Source organism: Lycium barbarum, chromosome 8 (assembly GCF_019175385.1).
Source record: "Lycium barbarum isolate Lr01 chromosome 8, ASM1917538v2, whole genome shotgun sequence".
NCBI classification, from domain to species: Eukaryota; Viridiplantae; Streptophyta; class Magnoliopsida; order Solanales; family Solanaceae; genus Lycium; species Lycium barbarum.
The window spans coordinates 25,416,707-25,436,575 of record NC_083344.1 but is presented as its reverse complement, the minus strand read 5'-3'; positions in this window follow the sequence as shown (position 1 = coordinate 25,436,575).

Here is a 19,869-nt window from a genome sequence, read left to right as displayed (position 1 = left end):
TGGTTGAACCCCTATATGCAATTGATTGAGCGACTATGTATGGGCTTCGTGTCACAATTCATTGTGCTAAACCTACAGTTGATGTTGTTGTGATGAGAAGTTAATATGATATTCTCGGTAAAATTATGATACAAAATAATGACTTGCGCATTGATAATGAGAGGACAAGAAATGAGGATGTGACCTATACTATGGGCTTGTTGTCCGAGGTTCGTTCCGGAAACGAGTGATACATTAATGTGGACCGCGTTCGAGGTTCTTTCTGGAGCGGAGGATTTATGGCTCGGGTCCGATGAGTATTCAGAACGATTGGTACATGGACACCATGGGTCCCCTGCAGGTCATGACTATTGAGCAATGATATCAGTTAGCATGTGTGTACAGTGAGTATGAGGTCATTGTTGATGGATTTGTTCCTGTTTGTAGTTTCCGCTGATATGATTCGTGATATCTTTGGGTGATTTGATTCGTGTTTATTCTTGTTTGACTTACTGTGGATTATTGATTTCATGTTGTTGGCTGACTTGTCTATTTTATTGAATTTATGATAAATGCACGATACTAATCTTAGTCCATCTATGATATCTACCGGTACATAGTGTTTGTACTGATACTACCTTGCTTCATTCTTTTGAGTGCAGATTATGATCCAGAGACAACTACCCGTCCTCATATCTAGTGTTGAGGCCATTGCTAATAGATTTAGGGTGAGCTTTTATCCATGCCAGGCTGCCCGAAGATCTTCTTTTATGATGTCTATTTCTATTCCAGACATTGTGGTTATTTGTTAGACAGACTTCACTCCTTAGACATGTTTTAGATTAGTCCTTGTATGGTGATTTTCAGATTTTGGGGATTTGTAATAGTTAGAACTTCTGTATTTTACTTCATTATTATTATGGCATGATTTATTCTGACTATCTTGTGCTTGAATGAGTAATAAGTGATTGAATTTGCTAATATAAAAACGGACTTGAATGAATAGATGACTTATGTGTTGGTTCGCCCACTAGGAGTTAGTGTGGGTGCCAGTCATGGCGGGTTGGGTCGTGATAGGTGAACTATAAGATGACGAAAGTGCGAAAGGTTATGAAGGGCGAAGAGTTAACAACTTAACCTCTACAGAAGCAGAATCCGAGAACATAAGATGTTAATTGCTCTTCTAGGGGGGGGGGGGGGGAGGGGAGATCAGCAGTGAAGTATCTAGACATAATCACACGTTTCGTTCAGTGATAGAGTGGAAAGAAAAATTACAATAAAAAGGTTGGAAACAAATGGAGTTGTATTTACTCAGACTTTACAGTTGCGTCACGACTCCAACACCATACATGAGTAAAATGGTAGGAAGAAGCTAGTGACAATCTTCTGGCTAGAGGTGCCAATTGTTGATAGAAGCAACTGGGCGTTTAATGTTCAGAAAATTTGTAGAAGGGATAAGTGAAGGCAAACAGATGTAGCCCAAGAGGAGTTACTCAGAATGGAGCTGTGAAGATAAATCGATTTGAATAATTAGTAATTGACTTATGGAGGGTCTAGTTGTGGCTAAACAAGAGGACACGAACAAATCAATAGAATATATACAGAATGCTATAGTGAATCTAGACATATGAAGTTTCGGTTCTAGGTGTATTAGTCATAACTTTCTGGGAGTATGACAAGCAGAGGCAATGACAAATAATGTTCAGTACGAGCACTCTAAAGAGTCAAGAGTTGTGCTCAGAAGTAATATTATTAGAGTAAAGGTGAAAGTGAAAGCAATCGGGGATGTTTGTAGGCAATTCAAAATAACCTACGGTTCTGCAAGGTACATGATGTAACGAACTCGCAGCTTAATATGGACAAGAGAATCTTTTCTAAGTGCAATTGACAGAAGACATTAGCCAAGAGATAAGGAGGGAGAATTTGGTCTAAGTGTAGAGATCTGAATTCGACGTTATAGAAAAGTTGGCATGTAACGTTAAGTTCTTAAGAATTTTTATGTATCCTATAAGAGAGTAAGTTAGTAACTCATCATCTATCATGTCCATTGGATGAAGGATTAGAATCAAGAGCGATATTGGATATTATGTATACAAGAAGTTCCAAGATGTGTGGGAACTAAGAAAGTTAGTGTACTTACGCTGCAAGCATCAGAATGAATAAGAAAAGGTAACTATTTATACTTCGAGGTAGTCGAGAAAGCCTGAGAGGAACTATCTGACTCACGTCTATAGTTAACAACAATTGTGCATGCAATTAAGGTTGGAGGCATTACTTATTTAGCATACGTGTTGACATCTTTACAGATTACAAGAGTTATCAGTACATCCTCATATAGAAGGAGCTAAATCCGCGTCTGCGGCGATGACTTGAGTATTACAGATTTTGACGTTGATGTTTTATGCCATCCAAGAAGGGCTAATATGGTAGCCGATGACGTAGATCCATGGGCACTTTAGCTCACTCGAGGGCCGAGAAGAGATAGAGATAGCCTGAGAATTACAACAGCTAGCTAATTTAGGATTTTGATTATTGGACTCAGACGATAGTGGAGTTGTGATCCAGAGCACCACAGTAGTAAAAAGGATGGGTCTAAGATGAATGTTATCATATGATCGATGTCCAGAAATAGTTATGGGATATGGAGTGTAATATAAGATGAACCAATTAATGGAATTCAAATTTCCCCTATTGAGTTATAGAGTGTCTTTTAGGATGATTGGAGCTAATACACAGATGCATGAGTTCTCATAAGTGTGTAATAACCCATGGGATTAGATGATATAGTTAAGCATGATCCTCTGAGGGTGAAATCGTTCAGAAAGCTAGAATATAAGTTTGAAGAGTAGCAAATGAGGATAGTAGAGGAGCAAGAACATATGTCTAATTCGTATTCATTTCCTTACATCCCTCTCTCTATGTGAGTTACGTCGGATTGGATAAATATGAGTTCTACAAAAATACTGTTACACCTTGTAGTTTTATACATTTAGATTCGTCGTACATTAGTTGTCTTAGTTTTGGACACTGAGATGTTTTTTCGATGTTATATGAGGTTGGACATGCTTAACTTATGCTTATAAGGGTTTAAGTTCATGTTTGGTAAGTTACGAAAGGATTAGAGAATAAGTGAATCGAAGCAGAAAGATTTGTCAAAAGTTCTTTTTGGAAAATATAAGATATGAACCGTATAATATGAGATATGGACCGTATTTTGAGATATGGACCGTATTTAAGGATCTTAAAAATTTCTAGAGAAGACAGTTTTGGAGGTGGTGTTATACGACCCATTATACAGGCCATATTATTTTGTACAGCCAGAAAGTTGGCCGTATAATGTTATACGGCCAAGAATACGGACCATATTTTTAATGGCGGTGGAAATTTTATAATTTTATATATCATGACCCCTCTTCATTTTATGTCATTTTTAACATAACCCCAAGTTCAAAAAAGCTCTAGAAACCTCTCCCAATATATTCAAACACTTCTCCAAGCATAAATGAAAGATCAAAGTGAGGATCAAAGTACTTAGGGTTTCAAAGTGTAGTTGAAACTTGTCTCTTCTTCTTGTAGAAGCTTTGGAGAGTATTTCAAGGTGAAGTGATCTTGGAATTGAAGTGCTCTTGAGTTCTTGAGGTAAGATTTCATCTTATTTTCATGTTTATGAGTTTATGTGGTAATTATGCTAAGATTTAAGGGAAAGAAATTCAAGGAAAGGTTCAAACATGAACTTGATGATATTTTGAGTTGTAAGTTAACTTGAGCTATGATTTGTTAGCATGTTTTGAGCATAATTTTGTCATGAGGGATAATAGTAATGTTGAGGAAGTGTTGTATACAAGTGTTTATAAGGCTGCTCAATAGTATATCTTTAAATGTTGTGAATATGATTCAAAGGAGATCATATGGAGTTGTTATGTAAATTGTTGGTTGTGGATTTTGTGGTGATGATTAAGAAATAGGGGAAAGGCTGTCCATTTCACTTTGGAATCGAGTTATCATTCATATACAAGATATACAAGCGCCATCTAAGTCGTATATGTATTCTTTGTTATAGGAGTGGCGCTCTAGTGGTGATAAGCTTGTTGTTGGATTACATGGATGACTTGAGGTATGTTAAGGCTGTCCCTTCCTCTCTTATGGAATGATATTATTGATGCAAACCTATACAAATGATATCCATAATGACTCCACTTTTAGAAATATTAGGAGCTTATGTTCTTGATCTAGTCTCATGATTTTTTTTTATGGTTGTTGATCTCACCTTATGGTTATTGATCCTTCGAGGTGAGATATGTTGATGATGATAGTTTCATAATGGTAATCAGAGGTATACCGACCTTACATCACTCTAATAGAGTCATAATGTTTCTTTGAGCTCTCTTGCATGCTTTATATATATGTAGCTATTTTCAGACACCGAGTCGCGTTATAGATTGTCGAGTATGACACCTATTCTGCACACCACTGTAGTTGGGTACGGTAACATTGAGCCTATTATTGCCGGGTATGATAACACCGAGCCTTATTATGGTCAAGTATGGTAGTATGATAATATATATGTATGAAAATGTTTTTTTAAAAGGAAAGCATGCATGTCATCCGCCTTCGGAGGCATTCAGATGTACAAGTTGTTTCTCTTTCATCTCAAGTTATTTCTATGTCTTTATTATGTTGTTTTCCATGCCTTACATACTCGGTACATTATTCGTATTGACGTCCTTTTATTTATGGACGCTGCGTTCATGCCCGCAGGTAGACGGTTTAGACCCTTAGGCTGCCTTCTCAGCGCTTGTATTGGAGCACTCCACTTATTTTGGAGTTGCAGTTTAGCTTGGTATGATTTTCTTGTGTAACTATGGGTATGGAGAGGTCCTGTCCCGTTCTTATTATGCTATGCACTCTAGTAGAGGCTCGTAGACAGATATGCACAGTTAGATGTTCTATGGCCATCTCAGTCTTCATTTTGTTGTATCATCAGATATCCTTATCGGTTTATACACTTGGTCTTAGTTTGATTACGTATGTATAGAGCTTGTGTCCCTCTCAATTTATGATATCTATAAGTTAGCATCATGGACCACACTTAGGTATGATTATGTAATGCACGTATGTTCTGTGGTTGGGTCGTGACATCCTCGACATAAAGTCGAGCCATATGTCCTCTCCTCTCTATAAATTCCATGGAATAATCAAAATAAGGAACAACAGCAAAGCTAATAAAAAAGATCCCTAGAATGCTTATCGTATATATGTTTATGAGGAGTCATTGCCTTTATATCACGTTCATTGCATGATCAGAGAATATATGCCCTATGGAAAAACTATGAAACACATAGGCGCACAGTTATGGTCGACTATGGATGGACTAAAGATGAAAATATATTGGGCCTTATAGAATCATTAGGGGGTTAGGCCAAGTGGCCTATGAGATAGAGTTGCCCTCTGAATTAGAGCTTGTTCACCCAGTCTTTAATAAGTCTATACCGCTAGAATGTATTGGAGACCCCTCTCAAGTTGTTCTAATAGATGATGTTCAGATTACAGAGGACTTTCCCTACGAAGAAGTCCCAGTTGCCATTCTAGACCGACAGATCTGCAAGTTAAGGGCCAAAGAGGTGGCTTCAGTGAAAGTATTATGGAGAAATAAGACGTCGACAATATGACGTGGGAAGCCAAGGAAGAGATTATGTTAGACCCCGTATTTTATACGTCGAGTTATTCGCGAAGGAATCGATGTGAGATAGAAACCTCAGATTTTTAATTTCTAAACTAGAACTAATCGGTTATAAATTTCACTTAGTATAAAAAATGTTATTGGAAATTAGAAATTACTTAATTGTGGTGTTAAGTAAAAATTTGTGACAATAAGGAGCCAACAAGAGCAACAACGTCCAAGGTAAAAAGGATGACTCAAAGTCATCTAAAATAAGGCAAATGAAAGACATACAAATGTGCAATTAAATGTTGATTCATCCACTACATTTTCAATATATTGTGGACAACAAAATACACTTATAATCAAGTGTGAAATTCAGCCAAGGGCTGAAAAATTTGAGGAGGAAAAAGTTGAAGCCTACAATTGAATAGTTGGGCATCCACTACTTTATGAAAGTATACATTATTTTAGGATCACATAACATGGTGGAGGGATCACTTCACATTAAATATTGCTCATCCATCTTGGCATGATTACAATAGACAAAGGGTGGTGTATGAATCATTCAACACACATGAGATTGTCTTGTAAAAAAATTGAAAAGAAAGAAGAAGGGAGAGACAAAGGGGTTCGGCCAAGAGGCCTATGGCCGAAAGTTGTGAGAAAAATATTGAGTTTTGGTGTAAAGTTAATGGAGTGAATCATGGTCATGATGGAGCATGTGTTGTGTCCAACTTGTAGGCATTATATTGAACCAAATAATAACTAAGGAAATCAGAAAATACATTCATTTCAACTACACAACACAAAGGAAGAAAAACCTAAATCTAGAGAGAGAAGCATTCGGCCACCTTGGCTGATTTTTGAGCCCTTTGAGTCTTGATCCAAAAATTATTTTCCAAGGTGTTTCAACCCTTTATAAGGTCCCTATAACGTGAAGATAGTTTTTGGAGCAACAAGAACCATTTTCATCTCAAGTCACAAACTTTAGCCAAGTAGAGAAGTCAAGTTGTCAAGGTAAGATCTAACTTTCTTTTGCTTGTATTAAGGGTGATGTAGATGAGTAAATATAAGTTGTATACATGAAATGATGTGTGTTGATGTTGGAACATGATAGTAGTTATGGGGATATATGTGTTGAAGTTGAAGTATGGTTGTAACTTGATGAACATGAATCGTATGCATAAAATCATGAAAGTTGGTGTTGGAATGTTAGTTGGCTGTAGGGACTGTTTTGGTGGAATTAATAGACTGATTTTATTTAATAAATATGGTTGTTACTATCATAGATCTCATGGTAAAAAAAAAATGAAAAGAATTGGAAGGTTAAAGGTGAAGTTATGTTAGTATGAAAATGATTGAATCTATGATTTTATGTGAAGTGATGTTGAAGCATGTTGAAACCGTTTGTGGACTGTTTTGTGAGGAAGTTAGTGAACTGTTTTTACATGATATTTTGATTGTTATTATCATGAATTTTATGATGGAATGAAGGTGTTTAATGGTTGGAGTTGAAACTAAAGTCGTTTGTGAGTTGTTGTAAGAATTGTAGAAATGACGATGTAGCTTAGTTGCGTATGAATTGATGTTGTACTTGTCGTGTGGATAGATGGTCATAACCTACTGAAATTATATGAAAAGAAGACATGAAATAATGTGTAATAATCATATGTGGTTTGCTTAGTATGTTCGTAAACGTTTGCAAGAATTCCGAACATTGTTTAGGGACTGTTTTGGACATGTTGTTGGACTGTCTTGGATATGTTGTGGTAATGGACTGTTTTGGACTTGTTGTTTTCATCAAGTTGGAAAAAATAATTATAGTTAAGAGTATACATCATGTTTTCATAGTGGTTGGGCTGTTATAGAATCGTTTCGACGAAATAATATGACTATAGATTAACAAGAATAAATTGGATGTGTCATAATCGCATGTACACTATTATCTAGCGTTGTAAGGTGCGGGCTGTTTTGACACGTTGTTGTTATTGAACTTGGAAGATTAATGATAATTAAGATTATGCTTTGTATTGTATGTTGGATGGGTTGTTATAAGTTGTTACATGCAAACGTTAAGGCTACGAACTATTAGAAGTAACTTGAGAATGTAGTAGCCGTATGTGAATCGTTATTGCATGTTGTGAATGTGGGCTGTTTGGAATATTGTGTGGGCTGTCCGGATTGATATTGAACATATAATTATTGATGTTGGGCTGGTTATATGTACTTGGTTTGGATACAAGAGTAAACGTCGCCTAAACATCTAGAAGGGAGTTACTAACGTTAGAATACATTTTGAATCTCCCCGGAACTTAAACGTAGTTGTTGGCATCTTAATATAGGTTGAAGTATTATTGGGCAGCGTATACATATTGTGTGACGAATAAACGCTAAAGTTATGTGAAGCTAACCCTTCTTTCTTTTTGGCATGATCGTTGTGAAATGAGTATACGATATATATACGATTCCAAAGGAAACTCCTATTCCTAGAGCCACTAGGATGGCTATTGATTTTTGATTCCCATAACTTATGTTTTGATTCATCTATATTAATGTGTACACATGATTTCAAAGATTCATTTTGATATAATCCACAGGGACATCCGAAAGGTATATGAGATGACTATTATTTGAAATTGCAAACGATGGTTCGTGTTGACTATTCTATTGAGTCTTTAAAAATGTTTTGAATTGCATATAGTTTCTCACAACTCTGCTCGTGCATATCTCAATATATCTTTCACCAAGTCCCATAATGGGGCCGGATATGATATATGATATTGACATGCATGATTTATGTCGAAAGCAAGTACTTGGTATTCTGGTTATTGTACTCATTTTCTGTACTTCTTATTTCAATTATGATCCCGTTTTCTGTATTTCATGCTTTACATGCTCGGTACATATTCCGTACTGACCCCATTTTGTCGGGGGGCTGCGTTTCATGCCCGCAGGTGCAGACATTCGCTTTGGTGATCCGACAGCTTAAGATTTCCCCTCTGCTATTTGGAGAACTCCATTGTTCCGGAGTCCAGAATTTGGTACAAATCCTTCTCGGATATATATTTGTATGCCTATGTGGACTAAGGGTACGACGGGGCCCTGTCCCGTCATATGTTACATTACTGTTGATACTCTTAGAGGTCTGTGGACATATGTGTGGGTTGTGTATGGGTTCTGTTTAGCTGTGTCTATACGATGTGCTGTGGTATGATGTTCGTCTATAATGGCAACCTTGTTGGCTTGCATATGATATTGATATGTGGTGGCAGCCTTGTCGGCTTGCTTTTATATGTATAACTATGCGACAAATCTGAGACCATGGTTGGTCGTTATAAGATCCATATTGAGTTTGTTGTGAAAAGAACATATAGCTAAAGAATATGTATACGGGTGTCCAGGTCGGGCACCAGTCACGGCCTACGGGGTTGGGTCGTGACAGATTAAATCCAAGTATCCTCATTTGTTCCAGACTGAAGGTGACCCTTATAGTTGAGGCGTTATAGCAATGACAGAGACAAAGTTACTTGCACATGAGGTGAGTTACAACATATGATGATTCCATTTGATATTTGATGGCCGTGTGAAGACAATGAGATATTATTGTCTGTTTATGGCCCTATGTGGCATGTAGTATGTTTTTTACTGTGTGACAGGATTGGTATAGTCCAGTTTACAGGGAAGACTCTGTTAAATATTTTGTAGAATTCTAAGAGTTAATTTCTCCCCTATAAGCCACTACATTCGAGGATGAATGTTCCTAAGGGGTAAGGATGTTAAATCACGTATTTTTATACGTTAAGTTGAGTCATACGCTCGGAGAACAAGATTATTTGTGAGTTTATAAGTGTGTAAACCTTGTTTACCAAGTGATAAGAAAGTATTGAAATGGTTAGGGGTTAAGCGAATCAAAAAGAGTAAGTTTCAGCAGAATATCCCAACTTATGGAGTGACGTACGAACCGTACATTGGAGGTATGTGCCGATGTTGTAACCCGTACTTTTGGGGAAATACTAGGAGTGATCAATATGCTAAGAAGGTCGTGTTATGAGGTATTTGAATCGTAATGATATTTGTATGTTATGTTTTGAAGTCAAGCAAGAAACAAAAGTCGAAAAAAGTTATTGCAAGTTACGTTCATAATTTTACTGAAATTTGGGTAGGATGTCACAGAGCTTTTGTGGCAATATACTTGTATTTACAGGGTGATCACCGACCATATATAAGGTCTATGAGTGTAGTTTCCGAATCATTAAACCGTTCATTTATACGATGTTGGAGTAGAGAGATATTCACGTTTTCGCGAGACTGTGCAGGCAGCCTATTTGGGACCCACTTGAGATGGTGGAGACATTCAGATCTTATTTAAGTGGTTCCACTTCATTTTAATTGATTTTCTTGGCCAAATCAGGCCTAAAACTCTTCTAAATACTCTCTAAAGGTTCCCCTACCACCCCCGCCAAGATCTACGAGTTTATAACGTGATTTCACCCTCGGAAAGTTCATAGAGATTGTGTTACTCCTTTCCTTCTCTTTGCTTGTGATTTGAAGGACTCTTCAAGGAGAAGTAAGCTTGGTTCAGGTGTTGCTACCATTTTGAGGTAATATTTCTCATCCCTCATTTGTATTTGACTGAATTCAAGTAATAGCTGTGTTATATGAGCTAGAACATATGAATAGACGGGCGGAAATCTTATATGAGTTGTTGTACCATGTTGGACTGCTTTGTGGTGTTTATATGATGTTGTTGTGGCAGGAGTTTTGGTGAAAGGATCAAGCTTGTCGCTCGATGTATCGTATGCTACTTATTTCTTAGCTTGACCTTGGCTCTATTGTTGTTTTTATATTGTATGTGGGTTGTTTTTGTGTTTCTGAGGTGCTGGATATATGGACTAATGGTGGTATGTTATTGTTGATGTCGTGACCTTGAGGGTGGTGAAAGAAATAGGGAGATGTTGCCCTATTTCTTGTAGAACAAACTTATCTCATGATATATTTGTATTGTATGATTCGTAGCTTGACGCTAGTGTTATTATTGTTCATTGTATATTGAAGCCTAGAGGAGATTGTCCCCGACAATAGTAAGAGTTTGGTGCTAAGGTATGTAAAGGCTATTCCTTCCTTTCATTGGCATGATCCTATAATTAGAAAGACTCGAACGAATATATAAGAAAAGAGTATATCATAAGAGTTCTCATGTTTTGTTGTCACCATCCTTCTTATGTTTTTGTTATCCCTTGTCGGAAATCCATATTCGATTCATATCTTTCCACCCTAACAGAAAGAGCAGAGAGTATACATATATACATATACAACTATACAATAATATTATTATATACAAATATGCCTGCATTACGGCTGGTGAGATATGCCCAGCTTATTAGTTGGTGAGATATGCCTGGACTTACTACTGGTGAGATATCAATGCTTACTAGCAGGTGAGATATGCTTAGCCTAACGACTGGTGAGATATGCCCGAATTATTAGATGGTGAGATATGCCTAGCCTTATGGTTGGTGAGATATACATTGTGCCTTATATGTGGCCGTGTAGCTATACTATTATATTCGTACTAGTTAAGTCACAATTGTAAGTGCATCCCAGAATATCTTTGATTCTCAGTTGTTTACTTATATTAGTTCAGTTTAAGTTATTCAGTTGCCTTACATACTCGGTACATTATTTCGCACTGTCGTAATTTTTACCAGCGGCGCTGTATTTTATGCCTGCAGGTCCTGACAGACAGATAGACAGGCCTCCACAGTATACAGTGCCTAGTATCAGCTAGATTGGTAAGCTCCATTTCATCTGGATTTACCCGATCCAGAGTTGGAGTCATTTTGAATATATAGACATGATGGGTAGGCCGGGGCCCTATCCCGACCACGATACAGTTATGTTCTTCTTATAGAGGCTTGTAGACTTGTCTTATACGTATAATATGTCAGCATGGTGGCCTTGTCGGCCTTGTTTACATTTGTTTTGGGTTTTACTATTTGTAGATATGCATGGTAGCCTTGTCAGTCCGCATAGGTGCTTATATATATGTTATAGAGATCTCATTTCAGTGAGATAGTTTCCATCTACATATTATGGCCTTGTTGGCCTAAGATAGCATACTCGTGTTACTGATTGGTCGATTGGCCCCTATTATTGTGTATGTTCAGGTTATAAGAGTTACAGTTGGTATACTCAGGGTCAAGTAAGCACCGGGTGCCTGCCACACCTTCCCAAGCTTGGGGTATGACACCTTCTGCAAGGATTGCCAGAAATGAGATGTAAATTGAGTACCCCGGTCCGATGATAGAAATGGGCATTCTATGCAATCGAATTATCTCTCGAATGTGGATCTTAGCCAACTTCACTGAATTGTAGGTAGTCTGAACCGAAATGAAATAGGTAGTCTTGGTAAACCTGTCTACATTGACCGAAATAACATCAAATTTTCCCAAAGTACGTGGTAATCCTACCACAAATCCATAACAATACGCTCCCACTTCAGCTAGTGTTAGCTTTGCACGACCTACTTTCTATCCTATGCGTATCCAATTTTCGCGTGTAGGATGGAATAAGTTACTATACCTATGCTAGCGTCTTTGCAGAATAAAACTGTAGGTAAGTAAAAGACAGGATATTTACGTGGAAACCACCTGGCTCAAAGGTGATAAACGCCATGATCTACAGACCTGCAAGATTTCCCAAACAACTTCACTACAACAAGAGCCAACTGATCAAACAAACCTAATACAAGATATCTATACTTGTGAACTGTAAAATAGTTCCTTCAATCCTTCTTCTTGCACTAGGGACGCAAACCCAGATTCTTGAATATGCTGGATATATCTTTTGACAGCACAATATTTTGAACTCTCTCTTTGTGGGTGCGCAAACTTCTTCTTGGAAAGACCTGGATAGCTATAACATAGAAGCTCCGCAGGTCGGTAAACACAAAACTCTTTTGTAGTCGGTAAATGACACTCACGTAGGGTTTGTGTAGTATTTGAATTCTTGCCTTGTTGAGTCCGTTTCTAATATGTGTAGATAGCTTACTAATCCTTACAAATATGGCAAGGTATATTTCATACTTGATCGCTAACTTCTTTCCATAATTCTACAAATCCTAGTTGTTGTAGGACTTGCCCTGGAACATGTTCATGGACCTATTTCATCCACCCGATTCATATGACTTTTAATATCTGCACTGTCTGAGATAGAACATGTTCATGCACCTGTTCCACCAATCTCTTTCATTCTTCATCTGCCGTTTGAATTGTTTCTGAGATATTGGCTGGAAGATGCTAACAGACCTATTTCATATATCGGTATAGCTATGTGTCTGCAACTGGTCAATTTTCTCTGATCACTTTAAGCTTTTCTTCATGTGTCTTTGCTTCTAGGTCATTCATCTACTACACCTGATGACCTATGATCATTTCTCTCCTACATCTGATGACTCTCTGATATAGAATATGTTTTGCATACTTGTTTTATTTCATCAATGAACTGCTCCTCCTCCCTTTTGCTGCCTACTTTGTTCAGTTGTTCTATTCATATATAATCCATGCTTTACACTGAACATCTTTGGGTGCTCGACTATGTCATCGACTTCACCTTTTTGGCTGTGCTTATCTGTATCTGATGGAATGTGTTTGTGGACCCGATTCATTTGCATTGTCTACAACTGTCTCATGTGATCGATCAAGTCTTTGTACTAGTTCCATGTGCATTGCATTCTTGCTCATTCAGACATTCCACAGTGTTTGGAACATCTACTTCAATCAACCATTGGTCTAGCTCTGTTTGGAACATGTTTTACATACTTCATGGTATCATGGTCAATCATTGTTCATATTTTTTTCAATCATCAAAACTCATATATGCATTAGTCTAGCTAATACCAACAAATTTCCCCTTTTTGATGATGACAAACTCTCTGTCTGTTCTATGCTCATTGCACCATGTTTAACCTTTTCCTTCAACCTGTTCCAAACACTCACAGCTTTGTCTTAACTTTAAATTAATCATGTTAGCATATAAGTCATACAGCTGATTAGTACAGTTCAATCTTCCCCCTTTTGGCATCATTAAAAAGTTAATTGTTACACCCCGTATCTTCGAAGAGCATTTATCAAATTTGAAACATAAGTACGTTGAGTTAGGGTTAAGTAAAACCACTTTGGAATATATGGAGCAAGCATTATTAAGTATATTTAATGAGTGAAGGATGTATATAACTTATACCGGAAGGTTATATAAGGAAATGAGTGGAAGAAATGAAGTAGTACGACTTTGGAGAAAGGATGGGTAATATTTTGTGTGAAAATTTTGGTCCAACTTGGGGGATGAATATCTCTTAGAATATGAAGCGTTTTAAGGTGAAACAAAAGCCTAAAATGAAGTTCGTCGAGTCTAGTTTCCAACGCTACAAACCGCTCATCGATAGGACACCAGAGTAGAGAATTATGGACGTTACAAGTTCAGCTGACATAGCAGAAATGCGTGCTACAGTACTGCTACAGTGCCGCTACAGTAAAATGCTACAGTGACCCCGACCCGAATTTGACCCTTATATAAAGGGTAATAACCCCCTTTTTTCATCAGATTTTCCTAGAAAATTCCAGAAATTGGAAGAGGGAAAGTGAGGGAATCAAAAGTGAGCAATTTTTAAGTCGCGGAGTAGTGGTTTAGGTCCGGGTAACGCATGGTTGTGATTCTAGTATTGTTTTGCGGTGGATTTTAGCGTGGATATTGAGGATATTACTGTCTTAACAAGAAAAAAGGTATGAATCTTTCTCTTTTGGTATTATTTAAGGCTTATTTACGGAGATAAAGTCGCTAAATAATTGTATAATGAGGTGATTAGTTATGGAAGTTGGAAACAACGTGTGGGCTGTTCTATGGAATACTGTGGTGTTGGAAATGATGTTATGGATATCGGTAATGTTATTGTTGTTGTTGGTTGTTGAATTGAGAATACGGGCTACGAATATAAATAGGTAAAATGCTGCCCGATTTTCGGCAGAATATAGAATAGTTTGATTTGAAACTTGGAACAAGTGTGCGATAAAGAGGCTAACGTTAGTGTAAATCCTCTTAAATGTAGACTTGCGAGCTCGGGCGAATAAGCGTAGCTAATAGAAGGTCGAACAGGTATGTCAAGGCTCGTCCCTTTCTTTCAAAGGCATGATTCCTATGTTACGATTTCATAAATGCTCCCATAACTTCCTTGTTTTCAAAAGTTAGAAGTCTATGATTCCAAGGCATGATTCCTTACCCGATAACCCGTAAATGTTTTCCAAATGTCCATATTTTTCCAAAACAGAGGTTTCTGATTTCGTAAGCTCTTATGACAACGATGGTGGACACGTTTTCACATGATGACAATGATGCCAAAAAAAATGAGAATATTTTCCTATGAGGATTATGATGACAAGGATTCTGTGTTTAAAGGTCCCAAGGTTACGATTTCAATGACGATATAAGAATGTTGATTTATTTCTTGATTTCTCAATTTTATTCATGGACGATGACTATTTTTAAAGATTCCAAAGTATATGAATTGACGCCTTATGAGATTTATGATCCTATTCTATGTTTTCTCTTGATGTTATTCTTCATTGATAGTCTCACCTTATAATAATTGTTCCTTCAAGGTGAGCCAAAGCAACCATGATTATTACATAATATAATCGGAGGCTACCGACCTTACGTCACTCCGATATAGGCATAGTTTTCTTTGGGCTCTCATGCATGATGCCTATATGATATATGTATATGTATATGGGGAATATGGGAAAAAAGGAGTGGCGCTATAGACGCATGGCCACCTGATCAGTTGGAGTAATTTATCATCCCGGATGCGGGATGCCCGGACGCGGGACATATGTGGTTAAATGGATCGGGCCGACATTCCTCGGCATATATTATGTATATATGAACAAGAAATATTTTTCAAAGAAAGCTAAGCATGTATGGTATCCACCCTAAGAGGCACTCACATGTACAGGTTACTCTTTTATTTCACGATATGCTCTATATTTTCATTCTGTTATTATTCATACTTTACATCCCTTACTATGTTACTATTCATGCTTTACATACTCGGTACATTATTCGTACTAACGTCCCTTCTTGTGGACGCTGCGTTCATGCCCGCAGGATCAGGTAGCCAGTCAGACGATTCGCAGCAGTAGGACCTCCCCTCAGTAGCAGTCAGTACACTCCATTGATCCGGAGCTACACACCTTTCGGTATGCTATTCCGTTACGTACATATATGGGTACGGCAGGGCCTTGTCCTGTCATTTCTACAGTTTGTACTCCATAGAGGTCTGTAGACAGTGATATACAGCCATGATGTTATGCAGCCTCGTCGGCGCTCATCTTGTTGTACAGTATATATATGTAGCGGCTATATCGGCTTGCGCTGTTACTCTCAGTATTTATGTTTATATGTACGCGTGAGTTCCCAGTACGGTGCCTTTATGTTGATTGTTCGGGAGACAGTATAGCTCAGTTACAGATTGTGTATGGGCCCAGGATAGTCAATGAAAAGTAAATGCAAGCACAGGAGAGCTTGGCCAGTAGAGGCCGGGCACTTGTTACGGCCCATCAGTTTGGGTCATGACATTAATCCTAGATTATGGTTAGAGGTATTTATCTCATGGCCACAAGGGCTATTGCATATACACAAATAAGAACATTACTTGTTTAGTCAAGAAAACATTCATGTCACACAATTTTAGGCACAAATTAGTAACATATGCAATATATTTTTGATGTCAACAAGTACAATTCTAGTCTCTAGGTTACAACCATATACAACAAATCTATGGAACTGGACTTTGAGAATTTGTAAAAGGATAGGTTTAGGGGAGCTACTAATCACTTCAAAGTGAATGTGATCAATGTGGAGGTCCTAATCCTATAGAGTTCTAGCTAGGGGTGGTTTCAGTTGGGATGATATCTCTTCGTCGTCTGTTTTTCCTTACCTCGAATAGATCTTCATCTTCATCCACCTTTTTTCCCCAAGAAGACCCACCATCTTTTCCACTAGTTTTGTCCATGAGGACCAAGATCTGGATTGCAATTGTTCTTTTCTTGATGGTGAGCGGCTCTTTCTTTGTTTCAACCTTCCATGCTTCTCCATGAACCCTTATAAATCCATAGCTCTAGTTTTGTATGAGCTCAGACGAATCCTTTTTAGATGAGCTTAGGTTATCAGCTATCTTATTTTCTTGAAAAGTTGTTGTAACACTAGTTTCCTCCATTCTATCCCCTGTTTTGGGATTCTTCACATATTCCCCCTGTTTATGAGCTCTACCCAATGTTCTTTCTCTCTTCATCATTCCAATCGGTAAAATCATTTGGACATCAGGGAAAGGTGTGTTTGTGAGGGTAAGGTGAAGTATATTTTTTGATTTGGATGGATCAAGGAAGTGTGAGGAGGAGTGAGATTGATTAGAGCTTGAGATGCATTTGCATATATTTTTTCATTAGGGCTCCGAGATGAGTGAGATTGGATGAAATTTGTGAAGGGATTGTATCCTTTTATGTGGGGATACGGTGGTAGCCGAATAGTCCTATTTAGGAAGAGTAGGATTTGATAGTTGTGTCTTTTCAAGGGTTATCATCATTACTCCACTTTTTCTCTTTTCTATCCATAATAAGGATGGTTAGACATGGCTAGGGTAGGTAGAATAGGTTATTTAAGTTGTTCCATGATCTGAGTATATAATTTACTGTAGGGAAAGAGACATACTTGAAGCATATTTGAAATCTTTAATTTGAGCCCTGCTTCTGTGAAAGTCATTATGTTTAGACCTTGCAAGATCATGAACCTGCCTTGTATAGGATGTACAATTTATTGTACAAGATTGAGTGAAATATTTTAATTACTCTGTAGACTACACAATCTGTGACAACGTTCCTAGCCAATTTTGAGGAATACACGTGCAACTTTAATCATCCCAATGCTAGCACACTTTTTCCACGAATGTGTCCTCCGATTTTGCTTGCTTTACAATCCTAAATTTCAACCCTTAATCTCCTGGAGTATACACCACCTGTTCCTGTTGACCATCTTCTTTCGTTATAAGGAACAGGTTCCCGAACCTATTTCATGGCTGCATGAGTATCCACAATCTTGATAAACACCCTTTGTGCTTTTGTGGATGACTACTTTCTTCCATTTTTCAGCCCTTCTCTTTATTATCACCTATTCATTCTTCGTTGGCTTAACCCTCCATCAGTGAACCAGGTTTACCTACCTGTTCCACGCAAAGTTCCCCCTGTCTGGTTGCCTTCTCTTTTGATAACTTTCTTTTTGCAGTATTATCTTCCTTCATCTTGAGAGTGAGCAGAACTAATGATGTATATCTCTTCATATCTTGAGCAAGCACTATTCATATATCGCTTTAGCTTGCTCTTCTGCTACTCTTAGATACATATCAATCAGGGATTAGTTTTGGGCACCCATACAAACTTGGGTCCCTTTCCTTCAGTCCTGGGATGGATCAGTTCCTTCTTTGTCCAATCAGGCAACGTCCCTGTATTGCCAACATCTATTATATTCTTTATTTTCTTCGAAATTTCTAGGTTCTTCAACTCATAGCTCATATTTACTGGACATTTGAATTTGTAGTGTCCTATCTTACAACACAAAGTGCATAGTACTTCTCCTGATACTCCAAGCTCTATCGTCCTATCAAATCCCAATCCAGTAGTAATGTTGTGCGTTTGACTCATGAGATTTGAGAGCAATTGAGAGGTCTGAGTCCACCAATTAGCTCTTTCAAGATCATTCTCTACTTGAACTAGTCTTAAGTTGAAATATTTGGATTTTTCTTGTTCTAAGATCAGCTCCCTTTTTACTATTTTTAGCTCTAGACTCGACCCCTGGTTGCTCTTTACTCAATTCATGCTTTTTCTGTTCAAAGTGTTAGCTTCAAAACTTCATATTGAATAACCAAGATGGATGAACCAAGTTGAGCAACCTGTTTTTTCAATAGCTGATTCTCCTTCTCAGCTTTGTCTCTGCTAACCTCACTCTTTATTAATTGATCCTTCAACCCTGTAAGCTCACCAAGTGACTCATCTCTCATTGTGCTCATATTGATGTCTTCCTCCACATCTAACACTGAATGCTCATTGGCCAAGAGTGGTGTGTGATCAGCTTCGTCTTCAGAGTCATCTTTAGAGCCCCAGGCTGGCTGTTACACCTTGGAATTTCATATCGCTCGCATTATGAACGTTCTAATGTAAACCTAAAGTGGAAATAAAGCCCTCGTAAGGTTAATAAGGATGTTTGGTGACTCTAATTAAGACTCCCAAGGCATTTGTGTCACGACCCGGCTAGGGGGCCGCGACGAACACCCGGTGCTACCCCACCCGGGCACCCCCTTATCGTACATAACATATCATCTAGGTGAACCATAAGTCAATTCGTGCTTTTCTTATCGTTAATCACATTGATCCCATTATACGACCATCATCATTTAACATATCATAGGCATCTATGCCACATCATAAGTACAAGGCCGACGTGGCTAACAAAAGATATACAAAACATGGGCCGACATGGCCGAACATCTCTACCCACATACACATGACTACGAGCCTCTAAGAGTATGACATATTGTATGAGCGGGACAGGACCCCGCTATGCCCATAATTATATACACAAAAGAATAAGTACCCACAAGCTACGGCTCCGAAAGAAATGGAGCTCTGCTATGCAATCTCTGAATAAACCGCTATGGATCAAGTCTGTCTCCCTGTGCACCTGCGGGCATGACGCAGCGTCCACAAACAAAAGGACGTCAGTACGAAGAATGTACTGAGTATGTAAAGCATGATCAACATCAATATAGAAACATAATAGATATCATATGAAGATGCATAGGAGGGGAGACAGTAATATCGTCATCATCATGTCGCTTACTTGCATACATCGTCGTTCGTATCCCGTAATAATACTCGTACCATACTTGTGCTCATATTCGTATACATGTCCTTATTCGTATTCTTATACATAGTCTTATCATATTCATATTCATATTATATACATAGCCATTTCATATACATAGCATTTACATAGCATACCCGACCTTATAGGATCGGTGTTTTATATATATACTTGGCCAACCAAGGCTCAAGATTATGCATACCTGGCCCTACCAAGGCATCAGGGTTATCCGTACCATCTGCAGGGGTGTGCGCGCGTTACGT